The sequence below is a fragment of the Eptesicus fuscus genome, chromosome 5, assembly GCF_027574615.1.
Source record: "Eptesicus fuscus isolate TK198812 chromosome 5, DD_ASM_mEF_20220401, whole genome shotgun sequence".
Taxonomy (NCBI): Eukaryota; Metazoa; Chordata; class Mammalia; order Chiroptera; family Vespertilionidae; genus Eptesicus; species Eptesicus fuscus.
In genome coordinates, this window is record NC_072477.1 from 97,858,359 (window position 1) to 97,872,212 (window position 13,854).

The window sequence follows — 13,854 nt, forward strand, 5'->3', positions numbered from 1 at the left end:
TGTACTTGCTGGCTTCTGTGAAGTAAGTGTGCAGCCAATGCTTCCTTCTCAGTTCTTAATCACCATTTGTGGTCTCTTCAGTCCCTTTTTTTTTTTTTTTTTGAAGTTCCTGCCATCTCTTCAGATTAAGCTCTCATTTCTTTTGTGTTTATATAAGTACTTAAATTTTCTTTCCTCAAACCTGATTTATCTTCTTTGGACTTTTGCTCTTTCTCCTGATGCCTGAGACAAAATTTTCCTGCTGACAACAGGAATAGGTTGTGCTCAGTTTCTCCCACCCCCTTTAAGTTTGTTAACTCACTGCCAAACATTCATTCTTTATCAACAATTATTTTCTGAGCTCTTACTATGTGCCAGGGACTGGCATAGGTGATGGGGAAGGAAAAATGAAAAACAAAATTTCTGTCTTCGTGGAGCTAAGTTTTAATGGAGTCACATTCAGTGCCCTGAGAATTCTCTTCATTTTCAGCCTTCTATCTTTGAAGTGCTTCAATGAAAGAATTTAAAGTACCTGCCATGCTTCCTAACTATAGTTAGTATCTACCTACTGTTTGCATTTTCCACCTTGCAAAATTCTCTCCTTCCCTATAAGTTATACTGATAAAGTTGATATGTTTTTTTTTAATCTGTTAAATTTAGGCAACTATAGGTCAGATACCCATCTCTTTTTTTTTTTTTAACTCATGTTCTCTCCACTGTCATAAAGTACTATCTATAAATCTTGGTTCATTGCCAAGACAAAGATTGACATTGATATCATTCAACCAGAATGTTCCAGAAATAAATCATTTAATCAACTGGACTTCTGTAGTACTTTTCAGACTTTTCCTCTTTCAAAACTTTTATTATGAAAGTGAGCAAAAATTGAAAATAAAGGTAGTTTTACCTGAAGACTTTGAAGTGAATGTAGAAACAGTTTAAGTCCTATCAGATGAACTATTGTGTGTCACAAGTAGTGTGAGAAGCCATCTTACAACAGAAACTTTGGAATTCATAATTTACTTTCTGTGTGTTTTTCTTTTTTAAGATTATTTACCTGGTCACCTCTACCACTGGGGAAGCTTATTTTATTCAAACTAGTACATTAGCCACCTTCCTGCCTTCATTGTAAGTTAGTACTATTTTTACATTTAATTTTGCACAAGTTGTGAAGACCAATTCTTGGTTCACAGGGCTATAAACATTCCAACATTTGCCCTTCACTAGATAATTATTTCATTAAAAGTAAATTATAACTTATTCAGTAGCTCCAGATAAAAATGGCAATTACATGGTAAATGGATGCTCTAAGATTTGAGAACAAATTACCTTGGTATTTTAATAGAGAGAGTTTTGTGAACTGAGAGTTTTCTGAGTATGCTATGCATAATTTTTATGCAGTGTCTCTCTGGCTAATAATGTGAGAGCTGGTGATGCTTTCCATAATTAATGAGCTCAAATTACAACAACAAAAAAAAAAGAAAGAAAGAAAGAAAGAAAAAAGACTGACAGGTGGATACCATAGGGCAGGATGAAGACAAAATTGTTATTGCAGGGAAATTATGTTTCAGATGACCACGATAGAAATGATTTTGTTGAGCAGATAATTTTAAACAGTTTCATGAACAGAACGTTAGAATATCTCCCAACAACTAACTATATGAAAATGTTCCCTTTTTTTTGAAAACTCATTTAATTGAGAACCATTGTTTTCAGCATGTTTCTTAAAGGGGTTGTGACTCCCAAAGAGTTAAGAACAAACACATGGAGACTAACGTCTCAATGTGGTTATTTGTATAAAACTGAGGATCTTAGAAGCACCTAGAGGTCTCTATGTGATGCCATCTGGAGGATACAGCTCTGTAGTGGCACAACCACTCACTGAAACATGGTCCGGGCCGCTCACATGTCTGGGTCATCACTGTTCAGTCTGTGTTGATGGAAATACTATCTGGTTGGTGCTGTTCTGTAGGGTAGCTATGAGCCACAGGTGTCTGTTGAGCACTTCAAAGTGTGGCTAGTGTGACTGAGTAATTGAACTTGAACTTGACTTCATCTTACTGAGTTCGAACTGCAGTAGATCTGCACAGTGCAAGTTCAGAGGAAGTGGGTTTGCACCTTATGCATCTGCTGATAAGAGTTGGAGGACCATGGTGCATCACCTGCTGATGTGTCCACATGATTTGTGAGTCTTGGATTGCAAGGGAAAAAATAAAATAGTGTGCTTAGCTACACCAACCCTCCCAACAATCCACAAATACACACCCCCAGTGCAAGCATGCATGCGCGCGTGCGCACACACACACACACAGTGCACTGTTGTAGGTTCTTTTGTGCGCCGAACACATTAAATGTTCATTTCTACTTTGAATGTTGTATCCAAAGATCCTTGCTCTAAATAGTCTGACCATTGCTAATAACATTGGAGTTGAGTCCTTCAGGCTTCTATGAAAGGCAGCACTTGCTTAATGATCAGTGTGGCTAGGAAGTCTGGGAGTACCAAGTGGCTCAGGGGTCTGTAATGTCACATTTTGCCAACATGTGCTTTGGCGGCTTTATTATTATTTCCTAAGTTTTGATTTAGTTTAAGGTCATGGGATTTTGTGAGCAATTAGTTTAAATAATTTGCTTTTAACTTTTTTACACTTATGGATATAAACTAAAGATGAGCTCTGGGAACAGGGCTGTGATGTGTATCATTAGGAGACGTTTCTGTGATGATGGCTTGTGTGACATCTTGTACTTACCAAGCGAACCATATGAAACACTTGTCATTTATTCACTCATTCCAGTTGTTTTTGAGTATGTACTGTGGCTACTGGTGATACTGTGTATTTTCTCTCAAGTGCCTCTGACAGTTCAGAACATGGAGTAAGCGGTATGATGGGAAGCCCTGTGAACCTGCACAAGTCAGTTAACCTCTCATCTAAAACACCAACTGTTGATCCACACCATTCCTAAGGTTCTTTCTGCTCTCAAGCCTCTGACATGTGTGTATGTGCTTAGTTTTCTCCCAGAACCTTTATTATTAGAATGAACCAGTAACAGAAGAAGATGGGAACTCTTGGACAGTGCAGGAAATGTAGGGCTGGAGGATGTGTCAGGGTGAAGAAGGAGACAGTTAATGTCCAAGGTTATGGCCTTCACCCGTTGTCCATGGGTCCACAGGCCAGGTGGTGGTGTCCTTTGGAGGGCTGGTGAATTGCTTTTGAGACAGTCATTACCCCTCTGCAGCCTGGGCTCTCACCACAATGGCAGTCCCGTTCCGGATGCCATGGCCTTCCCTAATCGGCCTTTGCATTGGATTCACCTCAGTCTCGAATGCCTCTCCTGCCATCCCATTCAGCCTCCAGCCTCAGTGGTCTTGTTGCCTGACTGGGAAACTTCCCCTGGGATTAAGCCATCCTCCTTTCACCCTCCTGAAGCCACTGGCTAGTCTGAGCAGGCTCAGGGAAAGCACGGGTCCTAACATACAGAATAACACAGAAGGCCCGGTCATTATCCACTGCATTTCTTTTCATCTAAAAATCAACACATACTAGGATGATTTTGCACTCACAAATGCAACAAGACTTACCTGTTTCTTAAAAGAACCTAGAAAGCCTTTATTAAGCACAGTACCAGGAATAAAGAGGCAGGGGTATTTCCTCATGTCCCCTGCTTAATCCTTACAACAAGCCTGGATGAATAAATATGTTAATTGGATTAGGTGACTATATATCAAAAATAGTTCAGCTGTTGAGCTGAATGGATGTTTTGAAAATAACCAACACGGTTGACTATCTGAGTTACCACCTGACCTTCTTTGGTTTGTCAGAGGGGTGGGTGAATATTTAGGGGCAATATAAGGAGAGTCAACCTCCTCCTCTGCCTCCACTTGCCAGCTACCCTCTTCTCTCCCCTTCCTTTCTTCCTCCTTTTCTTCCTTCCTTCCCTCCTGCCTCCCTTCCTTCCTCTCCTTGTTCCATTTTCATCTTCTTCCTATTTTACTTCTGTTTTCTCATATTTTCTCTTCTGTTGCTGCCTCTCCTCTTTCAACTTTAGCTGATAAGTCAAGGCATCAGCAACATAGCCATGGATATCTGTAAGTTTTACTGATTTTAATGTGTGTAATGATAATTTTAAAAACATATATATACATACTAGAGGCTCGACGCACAAAATTCATGCAAGAGTAGGCCTTCTTTCCCCGGGCTGCCAGCACCGACTTCCCTCTGGCACCCGGGACCTGGGCTTCCCAGGCAGGCACCTGGGACCCGGGCGACTTCCAGCTGGCCCCAGCTTCATCCGGAATGACTTCTGGTCTAATTAGCATATTACCCTTTCATTATTATAGATAATATATTTGTATAGACATGAAAACTCCCTTTAAACAGTTCTCATAGTAATGCTGTTAATACGACAAATGATATTTTAAAAATTATTGTAGTCTGAAACTGAATCTTATTTTTAAGCATTATTATATATTGTGGAAAGAGACTCGCGTTTCTTCTTAAAGTGAATTGATAATCTTTTCTTCACTGTTACCTATGTTTATATATGTGTATATATGAATAGATATGAATAACAACCAAAAAAAAATCTACTTACATTTTTAAAAAATGTAGTTTGCCGGTAGTAATAAGGAGAAAGTGAGTACATGACATTCTAGTTTAATTTTAGTAGAGCAACAATTAAAATCAAGCCTCAGCTTCTACTTCGGTGTTTGTTAACTCAAATTTAAAATTAGAAATGTGGTAATGACTTGGCAGTTCTGATTTTCTGAGGGAAACCATATCATATTGTATGTGTGTGCGCTGGCCTTTAAAAATAGGTGCTGCCTTGAAGAGACGAATGTTCATCTCTACGCGTGGCTGATGCTGGGAACTGGTCGGCTTTCTGTGGAGGCTGTGAGAGTCACTCTTCCAAGGAGTGTGCGCACCAGCTTAGGCTGCGTTTGGCTCACCTTCAGTCAGAGCTCTTTTGTTTTAAAAGCTAACTGCTGGAGGATAAAGACTCTGAACCCTGATCATAAATATTTGTCTGGTGGTTTTCACTGACCAAGATCATTTGGCAGAAAGCATCATTAAAGTTTGACAGCCCCACCAGATTATACAAAATCCATTGTTTTTTTTGCAGACAGGTTATCATATAGTCCATTTGAAAACATTTCTTCTCTGGTATTGAAACTCTTCTTAAATATATATACTATGAAGCACACGAAGTACATAAAATAACTTAGACATGGCTAACCGAAAAAAAAAAAAAATGTTTTTTTGCATTGTTATTCTGTCAGTCCTCTGAGGAATTCACAGGGAATCATGAATTTTAGAGTTTCTGTTTCGATTCTAAAGCCTTAAGTCACTACCATTGTTCACCTTCTGATTATTTTTCATTGGGGGATGTGAACATTGTCATTCTGGGCTACTGAGGTGCTAGCAGAGCCACCTGGATCTTGAGTTGTCACTTCCAGCACAAATCTTTCCCCACCCCCATTTGCTTATGGATCCTTAAAGCCCTTGGTCGCCACACCAATGGTCTGCATTCAGGTGTCTGCTGAAAAGCTCCACCTATAACCTGGAAGGGAAGGGGCAGCAGAGGATTTAGGGCAGAGACTGCTGACTCTGAAAGGACCCAGAGATTCTGGGGTCTGCCTAGACAATTGTATTTGCATAGTCACACATGACTAGAACCAAGGCATCAGTGGTTGAGAGGGTCCAGGCTGCACCAGGCACTAGGGAAGATGTGGGTCTGACCCTGCTTTGTGCAGCCACTAATGCAGAAAAACTCTGCCTGAGGCCCGAGGCCCTGCCTCTTCTCTACAGCAGGACTTTGCTATGTGAGGGAGGTGCAGACAGCCTATCATGGTCAGGAGAGACAGTGGATTCCTTTCCATGGCCAGATGAAAATAAAGTAAAACTTGAATTTGATGAACTATTCCCATCCCTAAGAATTATGTGTTGAGGGCTTGATCCTTAATCTGAACCGTGTAAGTTTAAAGTCAAATTTATTAAATATTTCTCTCATCCCGAAGAAGACAGGATTAATTAGCCTTCCATGAGAACATTCCTCTTCCCTCTGGTTTTCATGAGCCCCTTGGGAGCTGTCTTACATCTCTATGGATGCTGTCCCACAATAATTTTATCACGTGAATGGAGGTGACTAGGACAATTTTATGTGGTCCATGACATTGACTGTTTTAGGGCTTGAAAACCTAAATATGTTAATCTTGGCCATGTTGTGGAATATTCAGACTAGCATCAATCCTTTGCTATCATATTTAGCCTGTAGGCCAGTCCCCACCCACTCCCTGCTCTACAGAGAGCCACACAGAAACAGATTGAGGAAAAGTCTAATCCTCCCAATTGAAATAGGGAACCATTTGAAACAAGTCCACCTGAGGGCACACAGAAGCCTCATGTCACTTGGAGGATCTCTCCAAGGAATCTCTGAAAAGGATTTACTTTCATATATTTCACGGAGATTTTTTTTTTAGTTGTGTAGACAGAATTTCTTAATGTGAATTTGCATTTCCTCTAGTTGACTTATATTTAAACTAGAGGCCCAATGCACGAAATTCATGCAAAAGTAGACCTTCCTTCCCCTGGCTGCCGGCACCGGCTTCCCTCTGGCACCCGGGACCCAGGCTTCCCTCCAGCTGCCAGCAGGCACCTGGGACACGGGCTTCCCTTGCAGCCCCGGCTTCATCTGGAAGGTCTTCCAGAAGGACGTCCAGTTTAATTAGCATATTACGCTTTTATTATTATAGACTAGAGGCCTGATGCACGAAAATTCATTCAAGAGTAGGCCTTCTTTCCCCTAGTTGCCATCACTGGCTTTCCTCTGGCACCCAGGACCCAGGCTTCCCTCCTCCGGCCACCCGCAGGCACCTGGCACCCTGGCTGGCTTCCCTCGGGGCTGCCCGCAGGCACTGGGGACCCCAGCCGGCTTCCCTCTGGCCCCAGCTTTGTCAGGAAGGACATCTGGAATGATGTCCAGAAGACGTCTGGTCTAATTAGCATATTAGCCTTATATTATTATAGATATCTTGACAGTAGCATGGAGAACATGCACAAGGACACACACATGCACGCATGAAGACCTTGGCACGTGGGAGAATATTCAAGAGCTAACCAGCAGCTTGGCCTCTGTGTGGACCTGACCCAGGTTGAAGAATAGCATTGCTTGGGTGTACTCTGGCTGTACTCTATTGATTTTTTTTTGAAAGCTAAGAAAGTGGTTTACTATCTCTTCATTTAAAAAGTGGATTTTCTGGATGGCATGACTCAGTGGTTGAGCATCGACCTATGAACTAGGAGGTCATGGTTCCATTCCTGGTCAGGGCACATGCCCGGGTTTTGGGCTCGATCTCCAGTGTGGGGCATGTTGAAGGCAGCTGATCAATGATCCTCTCTCATCACTGATGTTTCTATCTCTCTCTCCCTCTCCCTTCCTTTCTAAAAAGAAATAATTTAAAATTATTTTAAATCAATTATGTTATTTTAGTAACAATAATAGAAAATGACTACTTCTGATGCCTGAGTGGTCATTCCAATGCCACTTTCCTGAGGAGGTGAATCTCAGTTTATCATGTCACCAGCATTCTGTAGCTGGTTCACACTGAGAAAGCTTTGATCAAACTCTTATACATTCCACAAGGGAAAAGGAAAACTTTCCTACCTAGGTGGAGTGGAGTGGGTTTTTGGAACTCATATTAAAATGCCTATCTGTGTTTTAGTACTCTTAAGTGGGTTTGTTTAAAAGGCAACATAAAAGAAGAGAACATTCTTTGGGTTCAGATGTCAAATTGTAGATGAATATCTTTATGTTATTCATCTGGACATGCGTGATCTAGAGGAAATTCTGGCCTGCTCACTCTTATAGTCCGGGAGCCCTCGAGGGATGTCCGACTGACGGCTTAGGCCCACTCCCCAGGGGTAGTCAGACATCCTTACTGCTGCTGCGGATGTCTTACTCGCCAGCGGTGAGCCCAGCTTCTGGCTGAGCAGCACTCCCCCTGTGGGAGCACACTGACCACCAGGGGGCAGCTCCTATCTTGAGAGTCTGCCCCCTGGTGGTCAGTGCGCATCATAGCAACTGGTTGTTCCTCCATTCAGTCAATTTGCATATTAGCCTTTTATTATATAGGATATATAGGATTTACTTCAGATTTAATTAAACAATTTCCTAGACAGTTGTCACATTGTTTTCAAACCTTTTAAAAGTATCTTAATTCTCTCAGTTACATTAAAAACTTCAACAGTATATTATTTAGTATATTTTCCCCATCAATACACAAAGTGAATTCAAAACAGCACTGGATTAAATGACAAGCTTAATTTCAATATTAATAGTAGTACCTTCTGTGTTTAATTACTCACTTTGTTAACACCTAAAACTGGGTATTCCTCACTTGTCACCTGCAGTATAAAACTGGAACTGTTTAAAACAAAAACAATCACCTTCCTTCTAGAGAATGTTTGAGTGAATCAAAATGTTATAAATTAAATTTTCATTAGGGAGCTTTCAGTTCCTTGTACTTTTTGAACCAATTGGCTTCAGTCACCTTGAAGGAGTCACTCTAAATTCTGACTGATGGTAACCAAAACTTCTCCAAGTAGTTTGCTTCTGAGATATTCCTTTTTCTCATGTGCAAGATACTACAGGGCTGGGGATTCACTGCCTTGTGCCACATCTAATGATAGTCAACCCTACCTCTGGTTACCACTGAATTCAAAGACTTCTCTACCTTTGACATTGGTTTGTTCCCCATTCCTCCTTAGAATATTCCAGGATGTTAAAAATGCCAAGTAACTTTTATTTTAAGTAAGGGGTAGCATTTGAACCATCCTATGTCATAGGGACAAGCCTTCCAGAGCTAAAAAGAGACGTTTATCACATCCTGTCCTGGCTCAGGAGTAGTTGGGATTGAGCAACCACCTGACAGTTACTAGCGGTTCTCCCACGGCAGCTTCTATCTGAGATGACCAGGAGCTGTACTGTGTCAGTGCCCCGCCCTAACATTTAAAACAGATAAAGCCTTTAAAAACATTGGGCTTTTGAATGCTTTGAGACATAAAAAAAAAATGTGAAGGAACTGTGGCCTGAAGATAAAAAAACAATCTTCCTTCTCTTTTTCTTTTTTTTTTTTTTATAATTATACTAGTGGACTGGTGCACAAAAGTCGTGTACGGAGCGGGGGGGTCCTCTCAGCCCAGCCTGCACCCTCTCCAATTGGGGACCCCTTTGGGGATCTCTAAACTGGCAGTCGGACATCCCTCTCGCAATCTGGAACCACTGGGTCCTAACCACTCACCTGCCTATCTGCCTGATTGCCCCTAACTGCCTCTGCCTGTCTGCCTGCCTGATCGCCTCTAACTGCCCTCCCCTGCAGGCCTGATCTCACCCCCAACTTCCCTCCCCTGGCGGCCTGGTCGCCCCCAACTGCCCTCCCCTGCTGCCCTGATCTCACCCCCAACTCCCCTCCCCTGCTGGCCTGATCACCCCTAACTGCCTCTGCCTTGGCCCCCACCATCATGGCTTTGTCCGGAAGGAAGTTGGATGTCCGGAAGATGGCCGGTCAACCCGGTCTAAGTAGCATATTACCCTTTTATTAGTATAGATAGATTATATAGGATAGGATTGCTTAAAAGGGGGGAGGGAGCCTTTTTCAGCAGGAGGAGATGCTCTTGGCAGACAAAAATACATAATCCCTATATCTGGACTGATAGCCAGCCATATGCACTATACTGCCAAAGTGGTCATTAAAAAATTGAACCACTTTTTTACACCTTACACCAAATAGCTGTTGCCCTTAAAACCCCTCCTTAGCCCTTAGCCCTAACCGTTTTGGCTCGGTGGATAGAGAGTTGGCCTGTGGACTGAAGAGTCCTAGGTTCAATTCCGGTCAAGGGCATGTACCTTGGTTGCGGGCACATCACCAGTAGGAGGTGTGCAGGAGGTAGCTGATAGATGTTTCTCTCTCATTGATGTTTCTAACTCTTTATTCCTCTCCCTTCCTCTCTGTAAAAAAAATAAAAATAAAAAAAATTTTAAAAAATCAATAAAATATATTAAAAAAAAACAAAACCCTCCTTAGCCCCCACCTTAGGTTCTGTCTTCACAGTTCACCCAGATTTGGTTCTGATTTGTCGGTTTCTATGCCAGTCAGCATTAAAAGCTCTGCCTCCTAGGCAGCCATTGACTCCTCGCAGTTCACCTAGATTTGGTTCTGATTGGTCGGTTTCTATGCCAGTCAGCATCTCTGGGCATGATCAGAGAGGTGGGGCTGATCAGCAGCCACCCCAGGCTGCTGGCAAGTGGGCTGAACTGCTGACCTCTCAGAGAGAGGGAGAGAGAGAGAGGCTCGGCTGCTGACAAAGCCCACCTCTCTCTCTTCCCAAGAGGTCAGCAGTTCAGCCCGCTTGCCAGTCCCCACCCACCTGAGCCTGCTTCGTGCGCTCCTTGGTGTTCAGTCGTCCCTTCAGTCATTTTGGATGTTATGGACCCTGGCTCTTTATATATATATATATATATATATATATATATATATATATATTTTTTTTTTTTTATTGATTTTAGAGAGGAAGGGAGAGGGAGAGATAGGAACATCAATGATGAGAGAGAAGCATGGATCAGTTGCCTCCTGCACGCCCCACACTGGGGATCGAGCCCGCAATCTGGTCATGCGTCCTTGACTAGAATTGAAACCGGGACCCTTCAGCCCACAGGCTGATACTCTAACTACTGAGCCGAACCAGCCAGGGCAATCTTCCTTTTCACTGAACAAAAGTAAACCAAGAATTACAGTAACAGGGATTTTAGAAAGCCACAGGAAACTTGGATTGTAGAGATTGGCACCAGTGCTACAGTCACTGGGCTGAGCAGAAGAAGAAGGCCGCATTCTTCTCAGTCACTTAGTGTTATATAAGTGTTACTTATAAACTAAAAAGGCAGGAAGAAATGCAAGATGTTACATATTGAAAGAGCAGAGATAGCTGATTCCTGCGTGCAGGCCTGCAACTTGGGAGTTTTTATGAGCAAGCAGTGCTTTGGGTACTGCACAGGCTCCTCTGGCAGCTCAGAAGCTCCAGGTGAGCACACACACAAATCCTCACAAATGGGTAAAGTATGTGATGAGGTGTAGGAATTGAGGAGCAGGAGGCAAATTGAGTCCTGTAGACTTCATGGAGACTCCCCTCCTCACCTAGAGAGAATGAGGCAGGGTAGGATTTAGATAAGTGGTAAGATGGAGGAGGTCAAGTGCAGATGAAGGTACAATGAATGCACACTGTTTGGGCACTCAAGAGCCTGAATGATAAAATAAGTGGTGTGTGTTTATTGGCCACAGGAAACCATGGGAGTTTTAATGGGACAGATGCTCACACAGCATGAAGGGGGGTGGGGGGGTGGAAGAGGAGGCACTGAGGAGATAGCTAAAATGCTACTGTGATTGTGCAAGTCTCAGACTGTGATGACAACAGCAGGAAGAGAAAGGGAGGGACCAGAGGGAGTGAAGAAAGACTTGCCCAGTGTGAGGACTTGATTGGATACAGATATCTCTGCAAGAATGGAAGAGACGCAAGTGGGATTCATCACTAAGATCCTCGGGGAGCCACAGGACATACCTGAGATAAGGACCAGGTTATGCCGACTTCACTGCGGTGAGCTTGCTCATTTCTCAGGAGTCCACCTGATGGAGGTCAGGCAGGTTCTGCAGAAGTGCAGGCAGAGCCAGGTGACCTTGGTGAGAGAGAAGGATTTTGTAGAGAGGTAACTTCCAGCCTTCACTTAGGCTACCTTGACATTTCTCTCACAGTAGAGAAGCTAATCCTTCCCAGGCTAAAAATCTGTGGATGGCCATGAGTGAGAACACCTGATGAGTGAGGTGCTGAGATACAGAGCTGGTAGGTGGGAGGGTGGGAAGTAGAGAGTCTGATGCTCAAATGACTACAGATCCAAGTTGGGCAGTGACTGATGAGGGTCTTTATCACTTTCCTTAGAAATCTAAAAGCATCATAGACCACATAGAAGCACCACCACCCAACCACCTCCACAAGCAATATAATGAAGGGGTGGATTCAGTGGGCACCAGAGCTCTGCTGAAGTAAGTCCTGCTCTATGTGATGGGCCTCCTGCATAGCTGATCCTCTGTGGTGGTCGGAGGTCAGTGGTCAGTGGTTGCAGCCAGTCCTTGCAGCTGGTTGGTCTGAGGGTAAATCCCTCCCATTGACATGCCAGTAACCAAGGCTCAACTACAAGAGGAGTACACAACCCACACAGGAGGTGCACCTCGAGTGCCCAGCTTGTTGATTAGGGAGGCTGGGCATGGGAACCTGCAGAATACCTACTGCATAAGGCCACTCTACCAAGCCTGGGAGATGTAGCAGCTCTACCTAATACATAAAAATGAACACAGAGAGCCTGCCAAAATGAGGATACAAAGAAACATGGTCCAAATGAAAGAACAGAACAAAACTCCAGAAAAAGAACTAAACAAAATGGAGGCAAACAATTTAGTAGATGCAGAATTCAAAACACTGGTTTTAAGGATTTCAATGAACTTAGTGAGAACCTCAATAGCATAAAAAATGTTTAGTCAGAAATGAAGGATAGACTAGCTGAAATGAAGAATAATTTATAGGTTATCAACAGGCTGGTGTAGCTCAGTGGTTGAAGGTCAACCTATGAACCTGGAGGTCTCAGTTTGATTCCTGGTCAGGAAACATGCTGAGGTTGCAGGCTCAATCCCCAGTGGGGGATGCTGGAGGTGGCTGATCAGTGATTCTCATCATTGATATTTCTATCTCTCTCTCCCTCTCCTTTCCTCTAAAATCAATAAAAATATATTTTTAAAAATAGTAAATAAAGTGGAAGTTAAATCAGCTATTTGGAATATAAGGCAGCAAAACACAACCAATCAGTACAGCAAAAGAAAAAAAAAGAATTAAAAAAAATGAGGATGGTGTAAGGAGCCTTTGAGACAACTTCAAGCATAATAACATTTGCATCATGAGGGTGCCGGGGGAGAAGAGAGAGAGCAAGAAATTGAAAACCTATTTAAAGAAATAATGACAGAAATATTCCCTAACCTGGTGAAGAAAATAGAAATACATGTCCAGGAAGCACAAAGAGTCCCAAACAAGATGAACCAGCCCACACCAAAACATATCATAATTAAAATGCAAAAGGTTAGCCCTGGCTGGTTTGGCTCAGTGGATAGAGCATCGGCCTGTGGACTGAAGGGTCCCGGGTTCAATTCCAGTCAAGGGCATATGCCCGGGTTGTGGGCTCAATCCCCAGTTGGGGGTGTGCAGGAGGCAGCTGATCAATGATTCTCTCTCATCATTGATGTTTCTATCTCTCTCTCCTTCTCCCTTCCTCTCTGAAATCAATAAAAAAATATTTTTTAAAAATGCGAAAGGTTAAAGAAAAAATTTTAAAAGCAACAGGAGAAAAGAAGTTAGTTACCTACAAGGGAGTTCCCATAAGACTGTCAGCTGATTTATTAACAGAAATTTTGCTGCCAGAAGGGATTGGCAAAACATATTCAAAGTGATGAAAAGCAAAGACCTATACCCAAGATTATTCTACCTAGCAAAGTTATTTAGAATTGAGAACAGATAGAATGCTTCACAGACAAGAAAAAGGTAATGGAGTTCATCTCCACCAATCCAGTATTACATGAAATCTTAAAGGGTCTTCTTTAAGAAGAAGAAGAAAGAAAAAACAGTATTTAAATAAAATGTCAATGAATACATATCTATCAACAGTTGAATCTGAAAAAACAAAATAAATGAACAAGCAAACAGAAACAGATTTATAGGAACAGATAACATTTTGACAGTTGCCAAATGGGAGGGGGTTTGTGGAAATGGGTGAATAAGGTTAAAGGAT

At 42.5% G+C, this 13,854-nt stretch overlaps 1 long non-coding RNA gene across 4 annotated transcripts in view; it reads left to right on the top strand.

The window, feature by feature from the left end:
• LOC129149181 (uncharacterized) overlaps window positions 1–13,854 on the top strand; it is a 161,484-nt gene that overhangs the window by 114,633 nt on the left and 32,997 nt on the right. The window contains exon 4 of one of the 4 annotated variants that reach the window (XR_008556168.1): window positions 2,826–2,973. The exons of 2 other annotated variants lie outside the window; for them this stretch is intronic. This is a non-coding gene — a long non-coding RNA (uncharacterized LOC129149181). Of the gene's footprint in view, window positions 1–2,825; window positions 2,974–4,792; window positions 5,135–13,854 lie in introns of those variants that run through there. One more of the 4 variants, XR_008556169.1, reaches the window with a different exon arrangement.